This window comes from Cervus elaphus, unplaced genomic scaffold (assembly GCF_910594005.1).
Source record: "Cervus elaphus unplaced genomic scaffold, mCerEla1.1, whole genome shotgun sequence".
Taxonomy (NCBI): domain Eukaryota; kingdom Metazoa; phylum Chordata; class Mammalia; order Artiodactyla; family Cervidae; genus Cervus; species Cervus elaphus.
In genome coordinates this window covers 4,035,015-4,058,428 of record NW_025316779.1, presented here as the reverse complement: position 1 = coordinate 4,058,428, position 23,414 = coordinate 4,035,015, and positions in this window count along the sequence as shown.

Genomic DNA, 23,414 nt, shown 5'->3' with positions numbered 1-23,414 from the left:
AACCCCGTCGTAACTCGAGAATATACCCCAGGTTCCCGCCGCAACTCGAGAAAAATCATGAGACTTCCCCCTCGCCGCGAGATGAGGACAGCTTCCCCTGCACTGCGTGCAGAGCATTTCCGTGTGGCACATCACACATGAAAGGAGCCTTGATTTCCTTGATGGCACTCCAGAGAAACCGCAAGAACACTGTTTCAAGGCTAGAGGGATCCTGAGGTCACTGTACCAACACGAAAGAGCTCCGTGTACCAAAAATCAACTCGAGGTGAGAGGTTAGTCCCTGGCTTCGACTCCAGAGGAATACCACCTTACCACAAGCACCTCAAGAGGAGGCTTCTCTCAGCTCTAGGTATTTGAGAGTGAACCTGAGTTTGCGGCCTCAAGTGGAATGGACACGGGGATACCCTGACTCGAAATAACCCGGATATCCCTGCAGTGACTTGAATGCAGGCTCCTTTTGCATCTCCCATGACGAAAGGATGTCTGAATCCCCTTTGAGACCACAGAGAAAGACCTAGTTCCCCACCTCATCGCGACCGGAGGTCTCACATCCTTTGAAAACTCCAGAGTTATGCGGAGAACAGTGCCTCCAAAGGTGACGATGCCTGACTCCTCGTGAAACTTGATAGGAGTCCCAGGATTCCTGTGGCACGTGGAAAGAGACCCTTGGTCTCCCGCCTCAGCTGGAGAGGCGTCCCAATTGCCCTGCCAAGCCTCGAGGAGAATCCCGAGTTGTCCCTCGCAACTAGGCAGGAGTCCTGACGTCGCTGAACAAACACGTGTGTGGAAGGGCCATCCCCCTCGTAACTCGAGAATATATCCCAGGTTCCCGCCAAAACTCGAGGAAACCATGAGACTTCCCCCTCGTCACGACATGAGGCCCGATTCCCCTGCACTGCGTGCAAACAATGCCGTGTTGCACATCACACAGGAAACGAACCTTGATTTCCTTGATGGCACTCCAGAGGAACCCCAAGAACACTGTTTCAAGGATAGAGGGATCCTGAGGTCACTGTAGCAACACGAAAGATCTCCATGGACCAAAAATCAACTCGAGATGAGAGGTTAGTCCCTGGCTTCGACTCCAGAGGAATACCACCTTACCACAAGCACCTCAAGAGGAGGCTTCTCTCAGCTCTAGGTATGTGAGAGGGACTCTGAGTTTGCGGCCTCAAGTGGCATGGACACCGCAATGCCTTGACTCGAAATAAGGCCGGATATCCCTGCAGTGACTTGCAGGCTCGTTTTGCATCTCCCAAGACGAAAGGATGTCTGAATCCCCTGTGGAAAACACAGAGAAAGACCTAGTTACCCACCTCATCGCGACCGGAGGCCTCACATCCTTTGAAAATTCCGGAGGAACGCGGAGATCAGAGCCTCCAAAGGAGACGATGCCTGACTCCTCGTGAAACTTGATAGGAGTCCCAGGATTCCTGTGGCACGTGGAAAGGGACCCTTGGTCTCCCGCCTCAGCTGGAAAGTCGTCCCAATTGCCTGCCAAGCTTCGAGGAGAATCCCGAGTTGTCCCTCACAACTAGGCAGGAGTTCTGACGTCTCTGAACAAACACGTGTGTGGAAGGGCCATCCCCGTCGTAACTCGAGAATATAACCCAGGTTCCCGCCGCAACTCGAGAATAACCATGAGACTTCCCCTTGCTGCGAGATGAGGCCCGATTCCCCTGCACTGCCTGCAGAGCAATACCGTGTTGCACATCACACAGGAAAGGAGCCTTGATTTCCTTGATGGCACTCCAGAGAAAGCCCAAGAACACTGTTTCAAGGCTAGAGGGATCCTGAGGTCACTGTACCAACACGAAAGAGCTCCGTGGACCAAAAATCAACTCGAGATGAGAGGGTAGTCCCTGTCTTCGATTCCAGAGGAATACCACCTTACCACAAGCACCTCAAGAGGAGGCTTTTCTCAGCTCTAGGTATGTGAGAGGGACCCTGGGTTTGCGGCCTCAAGTGGAATGGACACCGCGATGCCCTGACTGGAAATAAGGCCGGATATCCCTGCAGTGACTTGAATGCAGGCTCGTCTTGCATCTCCCAAGACGAAAGGATGCCTGAATCTCCTGTGCAGACCACAGAGAAAGACCTAGTTCCCCACCTCATCGCGACCGGAGGCCTCACATCCTTTGAAAACTCCAGAGGGACGCGGAGATCAGTGCCTCCAAAGGAGACGATGCCTGACTCCTCGTGAAACTTGATAGGAGTCCCAGGATTCCTTTGGCACGTGGAAAGGGAGCCTTGGTCTCCCGCCTCAGCTGGAGAGGCGTCCCAATTGCCCTGCCAAGCCTCTAGGGGAATCCCGAGTTGTCCCTCGCAACTAGGCAGGAGTCCTGACGTCGCTGAACAAACACGTGTTTGATTCAGTTTCATTATCCTCACATTTTTCACACCTTTATATGCTCCTCATATTTTTGACTCCTTTTCATGCTCTTCATATTTTTCTCACCTTTTCTGCTCCTCATATTTTTGACACCTTTTCATGCTCTTCATATTTTTCAGACCTTTTCATGCTCCTGGTATTTTTCAGACCTTTTCATGCTCCTCGTGTTTTTCAGACCTTTTCATGCTACTCGTATTTTTCAGACCTTTTCATTCTCCTTGTATTTTTCACACCTTTTCATGCTCTTCGTATTTTTCACACCTTTTCATGATCTTCATATTTTTCACAGTTTCATGCTGCTCATATTTCTGACACCTTTTCATGCTCCTCATATTTTTCAGACCGTTTCTTGCTCCTCATATATGTCAGACCGTTTCATGCTCCTCATATTTTTTCAGACCGTTTCATGCTCCTCTTATTTTTCTCAGCGTTTCATGCTCCTCATATATTTCACACTTTTCATGCTCCTCATATTTTTCACACCGTTTCATGCTCCTCATATATTTCATACAGATTCATGCTCCTCATGTTTTTCACACCGTTACATGATCCTCATGTCTTTGACACCTTTTCATGCTCTTCATATTTTTCATACCTTTTCATGCTGCTCATATTTTTGACACCTTTTCATGCTCTACATATTTTTCAGACTTTTCATGCTCCTCGTATTTTTCAGGCCTTTTCATGCTCCTCATATTTTTCATACAGATTCATGCTCCTCATATTTTTCACACCGTTACATGATCCTCATGTTTTTGACACCTTTTCATGCTCTTCATATTTTTCATACCTTTTCATGCTGCTCATATTTTTGACACCTTTTCATGGTCTACATATTTTTCACACCTTTTCTTGCTCCTTTTATTTTTCATACAGATTCATGCTCCTCTTATTTTTCACACCTTTACATGCTACTCATATTTTTCACACCTTTTCTTGCTCTTCATATTTTTGACACCTTTACATGCTACTCATATCTTTGACACCTTTTCATGCTCTTCATATTTTTGACACCTTTACATGCTACTAATATTTTTGACACTTTTTCATGTTCTTCATATTTTTCACACCTTTTAATGCTCCTCATATTTTTGACACCCTTTCATGCTGTTCCTATTTTTCAGACATTTTCATGCTCCTCGTATTTTTCAGACCTTTTCATGCTCCTCGTATTTTTCTGAACTTTTCATGCTCCTAGTATTTTTCAAACCTTTTCATGCTCTTCGTATTTTCACACCTTTTGATGCTCCTCATATTTTTGACACCTTTTCAGACTCTTCATATTTTTCAGACCTTTTCATGCTCCTTGTATTTTTCAGACCTTTTCATGCTCCTTGTATTTTTCAGACCTTTCCATGCCCGTTCAATTTTTCACAACTTTTCATTCTCCTCGAATTTTTCACACCTTTTCATGGTCCTCGTATTTTTCACACCTTTTCATGCTCCTCGTATTTTTCACACTTTTTCATGCTCCTCGTATATTTCACACCTTTACATGCTCCTCGTATGTTTCACACCTTTTCATGCTCCTCATATTTTTCACACCTTTAATGCTCCTCATATTTTTCACACCTTTTCATGCTCTTCATATTTTTCACACCTTTTCATGCTCCTCATATTTTTCATACAGATTCATGCTCCTCTTATTTTTCACACCTTTTATGCTACTCATATTTTTGACACCTTTTCATGCTCTTCATATTTTTGACACCTTTACATGCTACTCATATTTTTGACACCTTTTCATGCTCTTCATATTTTTGACACTTTTACATGCTACTAATATTTTTGAAACTTTTTAATGCTCTTCATATTTTTCACACCTTTTCATGCTCCTCATGTTTTTGACACCTTTTCATGCTCTTCCTATTTTTCAGACCTTTTCATGCTCCTCGTATTTTTGAGACCTTTTCAAACTCCTCGTATTTTTCAGACATTTTCATGCCCTCGTATTTTTCAAACCTTTTCATGCTCCTCGTATTTTTCAGAACTTTTTATGCTCCTCATATATTTGAGCCCTTTTCATGCTCCTCGTATTTTGAGACTTTTTCATGCTCTTCATATTTTTCACACCGTTTAATGCTCCTCATATTTTTCATACAGTTTCATGCTCCTCATATTTTTCACACCTTTTGATGCTCCTTATATTTTTCACACCTTTTCATGCTCTTTGTATTTTTCACAGTTTTCATCCTCCTCATATTTTTTGGACCGTTTCATGCCCCTCATATTTTTACACCTTTACATGCTCCACATATATTTGACACCTTTTCATGCTCTCATATTTTTCACACCTTTTGATGCTCCTCATATTTTTGACAGCTTTTATGCTCCTCATATATTTCAGACCGTTTCATGCTCCTCATGTTTTTCAGACCATTTCATTCTTTTCATATTTTTCACACCGTTTCAGGTTCCTTATATTTTTCATACAGATCCATGCTCCTCTTATTTTTCACACCTTTACCTGCTACTCATATTTTGACACCTTTTCATGCTCCTCATATTTTTGTCACCTTTTCATGCTCCTCGTATTTTTCAGACCTTCTCATCCTCCTCATATTTTTCAGACCTTTTAATACTCTTGTATTTTTCAGACCTTTTCATGCTCCTCGTGTTTCTTTGACCATTTCATACTCTTTGTATTTTTCAGACCTTTTCATGCTCCTCGTATTTTTCAGAACTTTTCATGCTCCTCGTAATTTTCAGACCTTTTCATACTCCTCGTATTTTCAGACATTTTCATGCTCCTCGTATTTTTCAGACCTTTTCATGCCCTTCGTGTTTTTCACACCTTTTCATGCACTTCATATTTTTCACACCGTTTCATGCTCCTCATAATTTTTATACAAATTCATGCTCCTCTTATTTTTCAACCTTTATATGCTACTCATATTTTTGACACCGTTTCATGCTCTTCATATTTTTGACACCTTTTCATGCTCTTCATATTTTTCACTCCTTTTCATGCTCCTCATATTTTTCACACCTTTACATGCTCCTCATATTTTTCACACCTTTTCATGCTCTCATATTTTTCACACCTTTTGATGCTCCTCATATTTTTGACAGCTTTTATGCTCCTCATATATTTCAGACCGTTTCATGCTCCTCATGTTTTTCAGACCATTTCATTCTTTTCATATTTTTCACACCGTTTCAGGTTCCTCATATTTTTCATACAGATCCATGCTCCTCTTATTTTTCACACCTTTACCTGCTACTCATATTTTGACACCTTTTCATGCTCCTCATATTTTTGTCACCTTTTCATGCTCCTCGTATTTTTCAGACCTTCTCATCTTCCTCATATTTTTCAGACCTTTTAATACTCTCGTATTTTTCAGACCTTTTCATGCTCCTCGTGTTTCTTTGACCATTTCATACTCTTTGTATTTTTCAGACCTTTTCATGCTCCTCGTATTTTTCAGAACTTTTCATGCTCCTCGTAATTTTCAGACCTTTTCATACTCCTCGTATTTTCAGACATTTTCATGCTCCTCGTATTTTTCAGACCTTTTCATGCCCTTCGTGTTTTTCACACCTTTTCATGCACTTCATATTTTTCACACCGTTTCATGCTCCTCATAATTTTTATACAAATTCATGCTCCTCTTATTTTTCAACCTTTATATGCTACTCATATTTTTGACACCATTTCATGCTCTTCATATTTTTGACACCTTTTCATGCTCCCCATATTTTTGACACTTTTTCATGCTCTACATATTTTTCAGACCTTTTCATGCTCGTCGTATTTTTCAGACGTCTTCATGCTCCTCGTATTTTTCAGACCTTTTCATGCTCCTCATATTTTTCACACCTTTTCATTCTCTTCATATTTTTCTCACTGTTTCATGCTCCTCATATTTTTGACAGTTTTTCATGCTCCTCATATTTTTCAGACCGTTTCATGCTCCTCATATTTTTCACGCCTTTACATGATCCTCATATTTTTCACACCTATTCATGCTGTTCATATTTTTCACACCGTTCCATGCTACTCATATTTTTCATACTGATTCATGCTCCACTTATTTTTCACACCTTTACATTCTATTCATATTTTTGACCCCTTTCATGCTCTTCATATTTTTGACACCTTTTCAAGGTCCTCATATTTTTGACACCTTTTCATGCTCCTTTTATTTTTCAGACCTTTTCATGCTCCTCGTATTTTTCACACCTTTTCATGCTCCTCGTATTTTTCAGACCTTTTCATGCTCCTCGTATTTTTCAGACCTTTTCATGCTCCTCAATTTTCTCACACCTTTTATTGCCTCTCATGTATTTTACACCTTTTGTAGCTCTTCATATTTTTCACACCGTCATGCTCTTCATAATTTGAAACTGTTTCATGCTCCTCATATTTTGGACACCTTTTCATTCTACTCATATTTTTCAGACCGTTTCATGCTCCTCATATATTTCAGACCATTTCATGCTCCTCATATATTTCACACCTTTACATGCTCCTCATATTTTTGACACCTTTTCCTTCTCTTCATATTTTTCACAACTTTTCATGCTCCTCATATTTTTGACACCTTTTCATGCTCTAAATATTTTTCAGACCATTTCATGCTCCTCATATTTTTGACATTTTTTCATGCTCTTCATATTTTTCAGACCTTCTCATGCTCCTCATATTTTTCACACCTTTTCAAGCTCCTCCTATTTTTGAGACCTTTCCATGCTCCTCGTATTTTTCAGGCCTTTCCATCCTCCTCCTATTTTTCAGACCTTTTCATGCTCCTCATATTTTTCACACCTTTTCATGCTCCTCCTATTTTCCAGGCCTTTTCATGCTCCTCCTATTTTTCAGACCTTTTCATGCTCCTCCTATTTTTCATACATTTTCATGGTCCTCCTGTTTTTCAGTCCTTTTCATGCTCCTCGTATTTTTCACACCTTTTCATGCTCCTCGTATTTTTCACACTTTTTCATGCTCCTCATATTTTTCAGACCATTTCATTCTTTTCATATTTTTCACACCGTTTCAGGTTCCTCATATTTTTCATACAGATTCATGCTCCTCTTATTTTTCACACCTTTACCTGCTACTCATATTTTGACACCTTTTCATGCTCCTCATATTTTTCAGACCTTTTAATGCTCTCGTATATTTCAGACCTTTTCATGCTCCTCGTGTTTCTTTGACCATTTCATACTCTTTGTATTTTTCAGACCTTTTCATGCTCGTCGTATTTTTCAGATGTCTTCATGCTCCTCGTAATTTTCAGACCTTTTCATACTCCTCGTATTTTCAGACATTTTCATGCTCCTCGTATTTTTCAGACCTTTTCATGCCCTTCGTGTTTTTCACACCTTTTCATGCTCTTCATATTTTTCACACCGTTTCATGCTCCTCATATTTTTTATACAAATTCATGCTCCTCTTATTTTTCAACCGTTACATGCTACTCATATTTTTGACACCGTTTCATGCTCTTCATAGTTTTGACACCTTTTCATGCTCCCCATATTTTTGACACTTTTTCGTGCTCTACATATTTTTTCAGACCTTTTCATGCTCGTCGTATTTTTCAGATGTCTTCATGCTCCTCGTATTTTTCAGACATTTTCATGCTCCTCATATTTTTCACAACTTTACATGCTCTTCGTATTTGTCACACCTTTTCAAGCTCTTCGTATTTTTCAAACCTTTTCATGCTCTTCGTGTTTTGCACACCTTTTCATGCTCTTCATAATTTTCACACCTTTTCATGCTCCTCGTAATTTTGAGACCTTTTCATGCTCTTAATATTTTTGACACCTTTTGATGATCCTCATATTTTTGACACCTTTTCATGCTCCTCATATTTTTCACACCTTTACATGCTCCTCGTATATTTCAGACCTTTTCATGCTTCTCGTATTTGGCAGACCTTTTCATGCTCTTCGTATTTCTCAATCCTTTTCATGCTCTTCGTGTTTTTCACACCTTTTCCTGCTCTTCGAATTTTTCAGGCCGTTTCAGGCTCTTGCTATTTTTCACACCTTTTCATGCTCTTCGTGTTTTTCACACCTTTTCATGCTCTTCGTATATTTCCCACCGTTTCAATCTCGTCATATTTTTCACACCTTTTCATGCTCTTCACTTTTTTCACACCATTTCATGCTCCACATATTTTTGACACCTTTTCATGCTCTCATATTTTTCACACCTTTTGATGCTCCTCATATTTTTGACAGCTTTTATGCTCCTCATATATTTCAGACCGTTTCATGCTCCTCATGTTTTTCAGACCATTTCATTCTTTTCATATTTTTCACACCGTTTCAGGTTCCTTATATTTTTCATACAGATCCATGCTCCTCTTATTTTTCACACCTTTACCTGCTACTCATATTTTGACACCTTTTCATGCTCCTCATATTTTTGTCACCTTTTCATGCTCCTCGTATTTTTCAGACCTTCTCATCTTCCTCATATTTTTCAGACCTTTTAATACTCTCGTATTTTTCAGACCTTTTCATGCTCCTCGTGTTTCTTTGACCATTTCATACTCTTTGTATTTTTCAGACCTTTTCATGCTCCTCGTATTTTTCAGAACTTTTCATGCTCCTCGTAATTTTCAGACCTTTTCATACTCCTCGTATTTTCAGACATTTTCATGCTCCTCGTATTTTTCAGACCTTTTCATGCCCTTCGTGTTTTTCACACCTTTTCATGCACTTCATATTTTTCACACCGTTTCATGCTCCTCATAATTTTTATACAAATTCATGCTCCTCTTATTTTTCAACCTTTATATGCTACTCATATTTTTGACACCGTTTCATGCTCTTCATATTTTTGACACCTTTTCATGCTCTTCATATTTTTCACTCCTTTTCATGCTCCTCATATTTTTCACACCTTTACATGCTCCTCATATTTTTCACACCTTTTCATGCTCTCATATTTTTCACACCTTTTGATGCTCCTCATATTTTTGACAGCTTTTATGCTCCTCATATATTTCAGACCGTTTCATGCTCCTCATGTTTTTCAGACCATTTCATTCTTTTCATATTTTTCACACCGTTTCAGGTTCCTCATATTTTTCATACAGATCCATGCTCCTCTTATTTTTCACACCTTTACCTGCTACTCATATTTTGACACCTTTTCATGCTCCTCATATTTTTGTCACCTTTTCATGCTCCTCGTATTTTTCAGACCTTCTCATCCTCCTCATATTTTTCAGACCTTTTAATACTCTCGTATTTTTCAGACCTTTTCATGCTCCTCGTGTTTCTTTGACCATTTCATACTCTTTGTATTTTTCAGACCTTTTCATGCTCCTCGTATTTTTCAGAACTTTTCATGCTCCTCGTAATTTTCAGACCTTTTCATACTCCTCGTATTTTCAGACATTTTCATGCTCCTCGTATTTTTCAGACCTTTTCATGCCCTTCGTGTTTTTCACACCTTTTCATGCACTTCATATTTTTCACACCGTTTCATGCTCCTCATAATTTTTATACAAATTCATGCTCCTCTTATTTTTCAACCTTTATATGCTACTCATATTTTTGACACCATTTCATGCTCTTCATATTTTTGACACCTTTTCATGCTCCCCATATTTTTGACACTTTTTCATGCTCTACATATTTTTCAGACCTTTTCATGCTCGTCATATTTTTCAGACGTCTTCATGCTCCTCGTATTTTTCAGACCTTTTCATGCTCCTCATATTTTTCACACCTTTTCATTCTCTTCATATTTTTCTCACTGTTTCATGCTCCTCATATTTTTGACAGTTTTTCATGCTCCTCATATTTTTCAGACCGTTTCATGCTCCTCATATTTTTCACGCCTTTACATGATCCTCATATTTTTCACACCTATTCATGCTGTTCATATTTTTCACACCGTTCCATGCTACTCATATTTTTCATACTGATTCATGCTCCACTTATTTTTCACACCTTTACATTCTATTCATATTTTTGACCCCTTTCATGCTCTTCATATTTTTGACACCTTTTCAAGGTCCTCATATTTTTGACACCTTTTCATGCTCCTTTTATTTTTCAGACCTTTTCATGCTCCTCGTATTTTTCACACCTTTTCATGCTCCTCGTATTTTTCAGACCTTTTCATGCTCCTCGTATTTTTCAGACCTTTTCATGCTCCTCAATTTTCTCACACCTTTTATTGCCTCTCATGTATTTTACACCTTTTGTAGCTCTTCATATTTTTCACACCGTCATGCTCTTCATAATTTGAAACTGTTTCATGCTCCTCATATTTTGGACACCTTTTCATTCTACTCATATTTTTCAGACCGTTTCATGCTCCTCATATATTTCAGACCATTTCATGCTCCTCATATATTTCACACCTTTACATGCTCCTCATATTTTTGACACCTTTTCCTTCTCTTCATATTTTTCACAACTTTTCATGCTCCTCATATTTTTGACACCTTTTCATGCTCTAAATATTTTTCAGACCATTTCATGCTCCTCATATTTTTGACATTTTTTCATGCTCTTCATATTTTTCAGACCTTCTCATGCTCCTCATATTTTTCACACCTTTTCAAGCTCCTCCTATTTTTGAGACCTTTCCATGCTCCTCGTATTTTTCAGGCCTTTCCATCCTCCTCCTATTTTTCAGACCTTTTCATTCTCCTCATATTTTTCAGAGCTTTTCATGCTCCTCCTATTTTCCAGGCCTTTTCATGCTCCTCCTATTTTTCAGACCTTTTCATGCTCCTCCTATTTTTCATACATTTTCATGGTCCTCCTGTTTTTCAGTCCTTTTCATGCTCCTCGTATTTTTCACACCTTTTCATGCTCCTCGTATTTTTCACACTTTTTCATGCTCCTCATATTTTTCAGACCATTTCATTCTTTTCATATTTTTCACACCGTTTCAGGTTCCTCATATTTTTCATACAGATTCATGCTCCTCTTATTTTTCACACCTTTACCTGCTACTCATATTTTGACACCTTTTCATGCTCCTCATATTTTTCAGACCTTTTAATGCTCTCGTATATTTCAGACCTTTTCATGCTCCTCGTGTTTCTTTGACCATTTCATACTCTTTGTATTTTTCAGACCTTTTCATGCTCGTCGTATTTTTCAGATGTCTTCATGCTCCTCGTAATTTTCAGACCTTTTCATACTCCTCGTATTTTCAGACATTTTCATGCTCCTCGTATTTTTCAGACCTTTTCATGCCCTTCGTGTTTTTCACACCTTTTCATGCTCTTCATATTTTTCACACCGTTTCATGCTCCTCATATTTTTTATACAAATTCATGCTCCTCTTATTTTTCAACCGTTACATGCTACTCATATTTTTGACACCGTTTCATGCTCTTCATAGTTTTGACACCTTTTCATGCTCCCCATATTTTTGACACTTTTTCGTGCTCTACATATTTTTCAGACCTTTTCATGCTCGTCGTATTTTTCAGATGTCTTCATGCTCCTCGTATTTTTCAGACATTTTCATGCTCCTCATATTTTTCACAACTTTACATGCTCTTCGTATTTGTCACACCTTTTCAAGCTCTTCGTATTTTTCAAACCTTTTCATGCTCTTCGTGTTTTGCACACCTTTTCATGCTCTTCATAATTTTCACACCTTTTCATGCTCCTCGTATTTTTGAGACCTTTTCATGCTCTTAATATTTTTGACACCTTTTGATGATCCTCATATTTTTGACACCTTTTCATGCTCCTCATATTTTTCACACCTTTACATGCTCCTCGTATATTTCAGACCTTTTCATGCTTCTCGTATTTGGCAGACCTTTTCATGCTCTTCGTATTTCTCAATCCTTTTCATGCTCTTCGTGTTTTTCACACCTTTTCCTGCTCTTCGAATTTTTCAGGCCGTTTCAGGCTCTTGCTATTTTTCACACCTTTTCATGCTCTTCGTGTTTTTCACACCTTTTCATGCTCTTCGTATATTTCCCACCGTTTCAATCTCGTCATATTTTTCACACCTTTTCATGCTCTTCACTTTTTTCACACCATTTCATGCTCCACATATTTTTGACAGTTTTTCATGCCCCTCATATTTTTCAGACAGTTTCCTGCTCCTCATATTTTTCAGACCGTTTCATGCTCTTGATATTTTTCACACCTTTTCATGGTCTTCATATTTTTCACAACTTTTCATGCTCCTCATATTTTTGAAATCTTGTGAAACTCTTCATATTTTTCACACCTTTTCATGCTCCTCATATTTTTCACACCTTTTCATGCTGCTCATATTTTTGACACCTTTTAATGTTCTTCATGTTTTTCAGACCTTTTCATGCTCCTCATATTTTTGACACCTTTTCATGCTCTTCATATTTTTCACACCGTTTCATGCACCTCATATTTTTGACACCTTTTCATGCTCTTCCTATTTTTTACACCGTTTCATGCTCCTCATATTTTTCATACAGATTCATGCTCTTCCTATTTTTCACACCTTTAAATGCTCCTCATATTTTTGACACCTTTTCATGCTCTTCCTATTTTTCACACCTTTAAATGCTCCTCATATTTTTGACACCTTTTCATGCTCTTCCTATTTTTTACACCGTTTCATGCTTCTCATATTTTTCATACAGATTCATGCTCTTCCTATTTTTCACACCTTTAAATGCTCCTCATATTTTTGACACCTTTTCATGCTCTTCCTATTTTTCACACCGTTTCATGCTCCTCATTTTCATACAGATTCATGCTCTTCCTATTTTTCATACCTTTATATGCTCCTCATATTTTTGACACCTTTTCATGCTCTTCCTATTTTTCACACCGTTTCATGCTCCTCATTTTCATACAGATTCATGCTCTTCCTATTTTTCATACCTTTATATGCTCCTCATATTTTTCACACCTTTTCATGCTCTTCATATTTTTCACACCTTTTCATGCCCCTCGTGTATTTCAGACCATTTCATGCTCCTTGTATTTTTCAGACCCTTTCTTGCTCCTCGTATATTTCAGATCTTTTCATGCCTCTCGTATTTTTAAAACCTTTTCATGCTCCTCGTATTTTTCAGACCCTTTAATGATCCTCGTATTTTTCAGACCTTTTCATGCTCCTCGTATTTTTCACACCTTTTCATGCTCCTTGTATTTTTCACAACTTTTCTTGCTGTTTGTATTTGTCACACCTTTTCAAGCTCTTCGTTTTTTTCGGACCTTTTCATGCTCTTCATGTTTTTCACACCTTTTCAGGCTGTTCTTATTTTTCACACATTTTCATGCTCTTCGTGTTTTTCACACCTTTTCATGCTGCTCATATTTTTGACACCTTTTAATGTTCTTCATGTTTTTCAGACCTTTTCATGCTCCTCATATTTTTGACACCTTTTCATGCTCTTCATATTTTTCACACCGTTTCATGCACCTCATATTTTTGACACCTTTTCATGCTCTTCCTATTTTTTACACCGTTTCATGCTCCTCATATTTTTCATACAGATTCATGCTCTTCCTATTTTTCACACCTTTAAATGCTCCTCATATTTTTGACACCTTTTCATGCTCTTCCTATTTTTCACACCTTTAAATGCTCCTCATATTTTTGACACCTTTTCATGCTCTTCCTATTTTTTACACCGTTTCATGCTTCTCATATTTTTCATACAGATTCATGCTCTTCCTATTTTTCACACCTTTAAATGCTCCTCATATTTTTGACACGTTTTCATGCTCTTCCTATTTTTCACACCGTTTCATGCTCCTCATTTTCATACAGATTCATGCTCTTCCTATTTTTCATACCTTTATATGCTCCTCATATTTTTGACACCTTTTCATGCTCTTCCTATTTTTCACACCGTTTCATGCTCCTCATTTTCATACAGATTCATGCTCTTCCTATTTTTCATACCTTTATATGCTCCTCATATTTTTCACACCTTTTCATGCTCTTCATATTTTTCACACCTTTTCATGCCCCTCGTGTATTTCAGACCATTTCATGCTCCTTGTATTTTTCAGACCCTTTCTTGCTCCTCGTATATTTCAGATCTTTTCATGCCTCTCGTATTTTTAAAACCTTTTCATGCTCCTCGTATTTTTCAGACCCTTTAATGATCCTCGTATTTTTCAGACCTTTTCATGCTCCTCGTATTTTTCACACCTTTTCATGCTCCTTGTATTTTTCACAACTTTTCATGCTGTTTGTATTTGTCACACCTTTTCAAGCTCTTCGTTTTTTTCGGACCTTTTCATGCTCTTCATGTTTTTCACACCTTTTCAGGCTGTTCTTATTTTTCACACATTTTCATGCTCTTCGTGTTTTTCACACCTTTTCATGCTCTCGTATTTTTCAGACCTTTTCAAACTCCTCATATTTTTCACACCGTTTCATCCTCCTCATATTTTTCATACAGATTCATGCTCCTCATATTTTTCACACCTTTACATGTTCCTCATATTTTTGAAACCTTTTATGCTTTTCATATTTTACACACCTTTTCATTCTCTCATATTTTTGACACCTTTTCATGCTCCACATATTTTTCAGTCCTTTTCATGCTCCTCGTATTTTTAAGACGTTTTCATACTCCTCATAATTTTCACACCTTTTCATGCTCTTCATATTTTTCACACCGTTTCATGCTCCTCATATTTTTCATACACATTTTGAACCTCATATTTTTCACACCTTTACATGCTCCTCACATTTTTGACACCTTTTCATGCTCTTCATATTTTTCACACCTTTTCATTCTCCTCATATTTTTGACACCTGTTCATGCTCTACATATTTTTCAGACCTTTTCATGCGCCTCGTATTTTTAAGACGTTTTCATGCTCCTCGTATTTTTCAAACCTTTTCATGCTCCTCGTACTTTTCACACTTTTCCATGCTATTCATATTTTTCACACCTTTTCATGCTCCTCGTGTTTTACAACTTTTCATGCTCCTCGTATTTTTCACCTTTCATGCTCTTTGTATTTGTCACACCTTTTCATGCTCTTCTTATTTTCCACACTTTTACATGCTCTGCATGTTTTTCACACCTTTTCATGCTCTTCTTATTTTTCACATTTTTTCATGCTTTTCATGTTTTTCACACCTTTTCATGATCTTCATATTTTTCAGACCTTTTCATGCTTTTTATATTTTTCACACCTTTTCATGCTCTCGTATTTCTCAGACATTTTAATGCTCCACGTACTTTTCACACCTTTTCATCCTCCTCTAATTTTTCATACAGTTTCATGCTCCTCATATTTTTCAGACCTTTACATGCTTCTCATATTTTCGACCCTTTTAATGCTCCTCATATTTTTGACACCTTATCATGCTCGTCATATTTTTCAGACCTTTTCATGCTTTTGATAATTTTCACACCTTTTCCTGCTCTTCGTATTTTTCACACCATTTCCCGCTCTTCGTATTTTTCACACGTTTTCATGCTCCTTATATTTTTGACACCTTTTCATGCTCTTCATATTTTTCAGACCTTTTCATGCTCCTCATATATTTCACACCTTTTCATGCTCCTCGTATTTTTCAGAGCTTTTCATGCTCCTCCTATTTTTCAGACCTTTAAATGTTCCTCTTAATTTTCAGAACTTTTCATGCTCCTCATTTTTTCATACCATTTCATGCTCCTCTTATTTTTCACACCATTTCATGCTCCTCATATTTTTCATACCCTTTCATGCTCCTCGTATTTTTCAGACCTTTAAATCCTCTTCATATTTTTCACACCTTTTCATGGTCCTCATATTTTTCACAGCTTTTCATGCTCTTCATATTTTTCACACCGTTTCATGCTCCTTGTATTTTTCAATCCTTTTCATACTCGTTGTATGTTTCACACCTTTTCATGCTCCTCGTGTTTTTCAGACCTTTTCATGCTCCTCGTATTTTTCACACTTTTTCTTGCTCTTCATATTTTTCACACCATTTCATGCTCCGCATATTTTTCATACAGATTCATGCTCCACATATTTATCACACCTTTACATGATGCTCATATTTTTGACACCTTTTCATACTCTTCATATTTTTCACACCGTTTCATGCTCCTCATATTTTTCATACAGTTTCATGCTCCTCGTATTTTTCAGACCTTTTCATGCTCCTCGTATTTTTGAGACCTTTTCATGCTCCTCGTATATTTCAGACATTTTCATGCTCTTCATATTTTTCACAGCGTTTCATGTTCCTCATATTTTTCATACAGTTTCATGCTCCTCGTATTTTTCAGACCTTTTCATGCTCCTCGTATTTTTGAGACCTTTTCATGCTCCTCGTATTATTGAGACCTTTTCCTACCCCTCGTTTTTTTCAGACCTTTTCATGCTCCTCGTATTTTTCAGACATTTTCACGCTCCTCGTATTTTTCAGACCTTTTCATGCTCCTCGTATTTTTGAGACTTTTTCATGCTCTTCATATTTTTCACACCGTTTCATGCTCCTCATATTTTTCATACAGTTTCATGCTCCTCATATTTTTCACACCTTTTGGTGCTCCTTATATTTTTCACACCTTTTCATGCTCTTCGTATTTTTCACAGTTTTCATGCTCCTCATATTTTTCGGACCGTTTCATGCTCCTCATATTTTTCACACCTTTACATGCTCCACATATATTTGACACCTTTTCATGCTCTTCATATTTTTCATACCTTTTGATGCTCCTCATACTTTTGACAGCTTTTTATGCTCTTCTTATTTTTCAGACCTTTTCATGAATCCGTATTTTTTACACCTTTTCATGCTCTTCTTATTTTTCAGACCTTTTCATTCTCTTGATATTTTTCTCAGCTTTTCATGCTCTTCGTATTTTTCACACCGTTTCACGCTCCTCATATTTTTGGCAGCTTTTCATGCTCCTATTATTTTTCAGACCATTTCATGCTCCTCATATTTTGAGACCGTTTCATGCTCCTCATATTTTTCACACCTTTAATGCTCCTCATATTTTTCACACCTTTTCATGCTCTTCATATTTTTCACACCTTTTCATGCTCCTCATATTTTTCATACAGATTCATGCTCCTCTTATTTTTCACACCTTTTATGCTACTCATATTTTTGACACCTTTTCATGCTCTTCATATTTTTGACACCTTTACATGCTACTCATATTTTTGACACCTTTTCATGCTCTTCATATTTTTGACACTTTTACATGCTACTAATATTTTTGAAACTTTTTAATGCTCTTCATATTTTTCACACCTTTTCATGCTCCTCATGTTTTTGACACCTTTTCATGCTCTTCCTATTTTTCAGACCTTTTCATGCTCCTCGTATTTTTGAGACCTTTTCAAACTCCTCGTATTTTTCAGACATTTTCATGCCCTCGTATTTTTCAAACCTTTTCATGCTCCTCGTATTTTTCAGAACTTTTTATGCTCCTCATATATTTGAGCCCTTTTCATGCTCCTCGTATTTTGAGACTTTTTCATGCTCTTCATATTTTTCACACCGTTTAATGCTCCTCATATTTTTCATACAGTTTCATGCTCCTCATATTTTTCACACCTTTTGATGCTCCTTATATTTTTCACACCTTTTCATGCTCTTTGTATTTTTCACAGTTTTCATCCTCCTCATATTTTTTGGACCGTTTCATGCCCCTCATATTTTTACACCTTTACATGCTCCACATATATTTGACACCTTTTCATGCTCTCATATTTTTCACACCTTTTGATGCTCCTCATATTTTTGACAGCTTTTATGCTCCTCATATATTTCAGACCGTTTCATGCTCCTCATGTTTTTCAGACCATTTCATTCTTTTCATATTTTTCACACCGTTTCAGGTTCCTTATATTTTTCATACAGATCCATGCTCCTCTTATTTTTCACACCTTTACCTGCTACTCATATTTTGACACCTTTTCATGCTCCTCATATTTTTGTCACCTTTTCATGCTCCTCGTATTTTTCAGACCTTCTCATCTTCCTCATATTTTTCAGACCTTTTAATACTCTCGTATTTTTCAGACCTTTTCATGCTCCTCGTGTTTCTTTGACCATTTCATACTCTTTGTATTTTTCAGACCTTTTCATGCTCCTCGTATTTTTCAGAACTTTTCATGCTCCTCGTAATTTTCAGACCTTTTCATACTCCTCGTATTTTCAGACATTTTCATGCTCCTCGTATTTTTCAGACCTTTTCATGCCCTTCGTGTTTTTCACACCTTTTCATGCACTTCATATTTTTCACACCGTTTCATGCTCCTCATAATTTTTATACAAATTCATGCTCCTCTTATTTTTCAACCTTTATATGCTACTCATATTTTTGACACCGTTTCATGCTCTTCATATTTTTGACACCTTTTCATGCTCTTCATATTTTTCACTCCTTTTCATGCTCCTCATATTTTTCACACCTTTACATGCTCCTCATATTTTTCACACCTTTTCATGCTCTCATATTTTTCACACCTTTTGATGCTCCTCATATTTTTGACAGCTTTTATGCTCCTCATATATTTCAGACCGTTTCATGCTCCTCATGTTTTTCAGACCATTTCATTCTTTTCATATTTTTCACACCGTTTCAGGTTCCTCATATTTTTCATACAGATCCATGCTCCTCTTATTTTTCACACCTTTACCTGCTACTCATATTTTGACACCTTTTCATGCTCCTCATATTTTTGTCACCTTTTCATGCTCCTCGTATTTTTCAGACCTTCTCATCCTCCTCATATTTTTCAGACCTTTTAATACTCTCGTATTTTTCAGACCTTTTCATGCTCCTCGTGTTTCTTTGACCATTTCATACTCTTTGTATTTTTCAGACCTTTTCATGCTCCTCGTATTTTTCAGAACTTTTCATGCTCCTCGTAATTTTCAGACCTTTTCATACTCCTCGTATTTTCAGACATTTTCATGCTCCTCGTATTTTTCAGACCTTTTCATGCCCTTCGTGTTTTTCACACCTTTTCATGCACTTCATATTTTTCACACCGTTTCATGCTCCTCATAATTTTTATACAAATTCATGCTCCTCTTATTTTTCAACCTTTATATGCTACTCATATTTTTGACACCATTTCATGCTCTTCATATTTTTGACACCTTTTCATGCTCCCCATATTTTTGACACTTTTTCATGCTCTACATATTTTTCAGACCTTTTCATGCTCGTCATATTTTTCAGACGTCTTCATGCTCCTCGTATTTTTCACACCTTTTATGCTCCTCATATTTTTCACACCTTTTCATTCTCTTCATATTTTTCTCACTGTTTCATGCTCCTCATATTTTTGACAGTTTTTCATGCTCCTCATATTTTTCAGACCGTTTCATGCTCCTCATATTTTTCACGCCTTTACATGATCCTCATATTTTTCACACCTATTCATGCTGTTCATATTTTTCACACCGTTCCATGCTACTCATATTTTTCATACTGATTCATGCTCCACTTATTTTTCACACCTTTACATTCTATTCATATTTTTGACCCCTTTCATGCTCTTCATATTTTTGACACCTTTTCAAGGTCCTCATATTTTTGACACCTTTTCATGCTCCTTTTATTTTTCAGACCTTTTCATGCTCCTCGTATTTTTCACACCTTTTCATGCTCCTCGTATTTTTCAGACCTTTTCATGCTCCTCGTATTTTTCAGACCTTTTCATGCTCCTCAATTTTCTCACACCTTTTATTGCCTCTCATGTATTTTACACCTTTTGTAGCTCTTCATATTTTTCACACCGTCATGCTCTTCATAATTTGAAACTGTTTCATGCTCCTCATATTTTGGACACCTTTTCATTCTACTCATATTTTTCAGACCGTTTCATGCTCCTCATATATTTCAGACCATTTCATGCTCCTCATATATTTCACACCTTTACATGCTCCTCATATTTTTGACACCTTTTCCTTCTCTTCATATTTTTCACAACTTTTCATGCTCCTCATATTTTTGACACCTTTTCATGCTCTAAATATTTTTCAGACCATTTCATGCTCCTCATATTTTTGACATTTTTTCATGCTCTTCATATTTTTCAGACCTTCTCATGCTCCTCATATTTTTCACACCTTTTCAAGCTCCTCCTATTTTTGAGACCTTTCCATGCTCCTCGTATTTTTCAGGCCTTTCCATCCTCCTCCTATTTTTCAGACCTTTTCATTCTCCTCGTATTTTTCAGAGCTTTTCATGCTCCTCCTATTTTCCAGGCCTTTTCATGCTCCTCCTATTTTTCAGACCTTTTCATGCTCCTCCTATTTTTCATACATTTTCATGGTCCTCCTGTTTTTCAGTCCTTTTCATGCTCCTCGTATTTTTCACACCTTTTCATGCTCCTCGTATTTTTCACACTTTTTCATGCTCCTCATATTTTTCAGACCATTTCATTCTTTTCATATTTTTCACACCGTTTCAGGTTCCTCATATTTTTCATACAGATTCATGCTCCTCTTATTTTTCACACCTTTACCTGCTACTCATATTTTGACACCTTTTCATGCTCCTCATATTTTTCAGACCTTTTAATGCTCTCGTATATTTCAGACCTTTTCATGCTCCTCGTGTTTCTTTGACCATTTCATACTCTTTGTATTTTTCAGACCTTTTCATGCTCGTCGTATTTTTCAGATGTCTTCATGCTCCTCGTAATTTTCAGACCTTTTCATACTCCTCGTATTTTCAGACCTTTTCATGCTCCTCGTATTTTTCAGACCTTTTCATGCTCTTCGTGTTTTTCACACCTTTTCATGCTCTTCATATTTTTCACACCGTTTCATGCTCCTCATATTTTTTATACAAATTCATGCTCCTCTTATTTTTCAACCGTTACATGCTACTCATATTTTTGACACCGTTTCATGCTCTTCATAGTTTTGACACCTTTTCATGCTCCCCATATTTTTGACACTTTTTCGTGCTCTACATATTTTTCAGACCTTTTCATGCTCGTCGTATTTTTCAGATGTCTTCATGCTCCTCGTATTTTTCAGACATTTTCATGCTCCTCATATTTTTCACAACTTTACATGCTCTTCGTATTTGTCACACCTTTTCAAGCTCTTCGTATTTTTCAAACCTTTTCATGCTCTTCGTGTTTTGCACACCTTTTCATGCTCTTCATAATTTTCACACCTTTTCATGCTCCTCGTAATTTTGAGACCTTTTCATGCTCTTAATATTTTTGACACCTTTTGATGATCCTCATATTTTTGACACCTTTTCATGCTCCTCATATTTTTCACACCTTTACATGCTCCTCGTATATTTCAGACCTTTTCATGCTTCTCGTATTTGGCAGACCTTTTCATGCTCTTCGTATTTCTCAATCCTTTTCATGCTCTTCGTGTTTTTCACACCTTTTCCTGCTCTTCGAATTTTTCAGGCCGTTTCAGGCTCTTGCTATTTTTCACACCTTTTCATGCTCTTCGTGTTTTTCACACCATTTCATGCTCTTCGTATATTTCCCACCGTTTCAATCTCGTCATATTTTTCACACCTTTTCATGCTCTTCACTTTTTTCACACCATTTCATGCTCCACATATTTTTGACAGTTTTTCATGCCCCTCATATTTTTCAGACAGTTTCCTGCTCCTCATATTTTTCAGACCGTTTCATGCTCTTGATATTTTTCACACCATTTCATGGTCTTCATATTTTTCACAACTTTTCATGCTCCTCATATTTTTGAAATCTTGTGAAACTCTTCATATTTTTCACACCTTTTCATGCTCCTCATATTTTTCACACCTTTTCATGCTGCTCATATTTTTGACACCTTTTAATGTTCATGTTTTTCAGACCTTTTCATGCTCCTCATATTTTTGACACCTTTTCATGCTCTTCATATTTTTCACACCGTTTCATGCACCTCATATTTTTGACACCTTTTCATGCTCTTCCTATTTTTTACACCGTTTCATGCTCCTCATATTTTTCATACAGATTCATGCTCTTCCTATTTTTCACACCGTTAAATGCTCCTCATATTTTTGACACCTTTTCATGCTCTTCCTATTTTTCACACCTTTAAATGCTCCTCATATTTTTGACACCTTTTCATGCTCTTCCTATTTTTTACACCGTTTCATGCTTCTCATATTTTTCATACAGATTCATGCTCTTCCTATTTTTCACACCTTTAAATGCTCCTCATATTTTTGACACCTTTTCATGCTCTTCCTATTTTTCACACCGTTTCATGCTCCTCATTTTCATACAGATTCATGCTCTTCCTATTTTTCATACCTTTATATGCTCCTCATATTTTTGACACCTTTTCATGCTCTTCCTATTTTTCACACCATTTCATGCTCCTCATTTTCATACAGATTCATGCTCTTCCTATTTTTCATACCTTTATATGCTCCTCATATTTTTCACACCTTTTCATGCTCTTCATATTTTTCACACCTTTTCATGCCCCTCGTGTATTTCAGACCATTTCATGCTCCTTGTATTTTTCAGACCCTTTCTTGCTCCTCGTATATTTCAGATCTTTTCATGCCTCTCGTATTTTTAAAACCTTTTCATGCTCCTCGTATTTTTCAGACCCTTTAATGATCCTCGTATTTTTCAGACCTTTTCATGCTCCTCGTATTTTTCACACCTTTTCATGCTCCTTGTATTTTTCACAACTTTTCATGCTGTTTGTATTTGTCACACCTTTTCAAGCTCTTCGTTTTTTTCGGACCTTTTCATGCTCTTCATGTTTTTCGCACCTTTTCAGGCTGTTCTTATTTTTCACACATTTTCATGCTCTTCGTGTTTTTCACACCTTTTCATGCTCTCGTATTTTTCAGACCTTTTCAAACTCCTCATATTTTTCACACCGTTTCATCCTCCTCATATTTTTCATACAGATTCATGCTCCTCATATTTTTCACACCTTTACATGTTCCTCATATTTTTGAAACCTTTTATGCTTTTCATATTTTACACACCTTTTCATTCTCTCATATTTTTGACACCTTTTCATGCTCCACATATTTTTCAGACCTTTTCATGCTCCTCGTATTTTTAAGACGTTTTCATACTCCTCATAATTTTCACACCTTTTCATGCTCTTCATATTTTTCACACCGTTTCATGCTCCTCA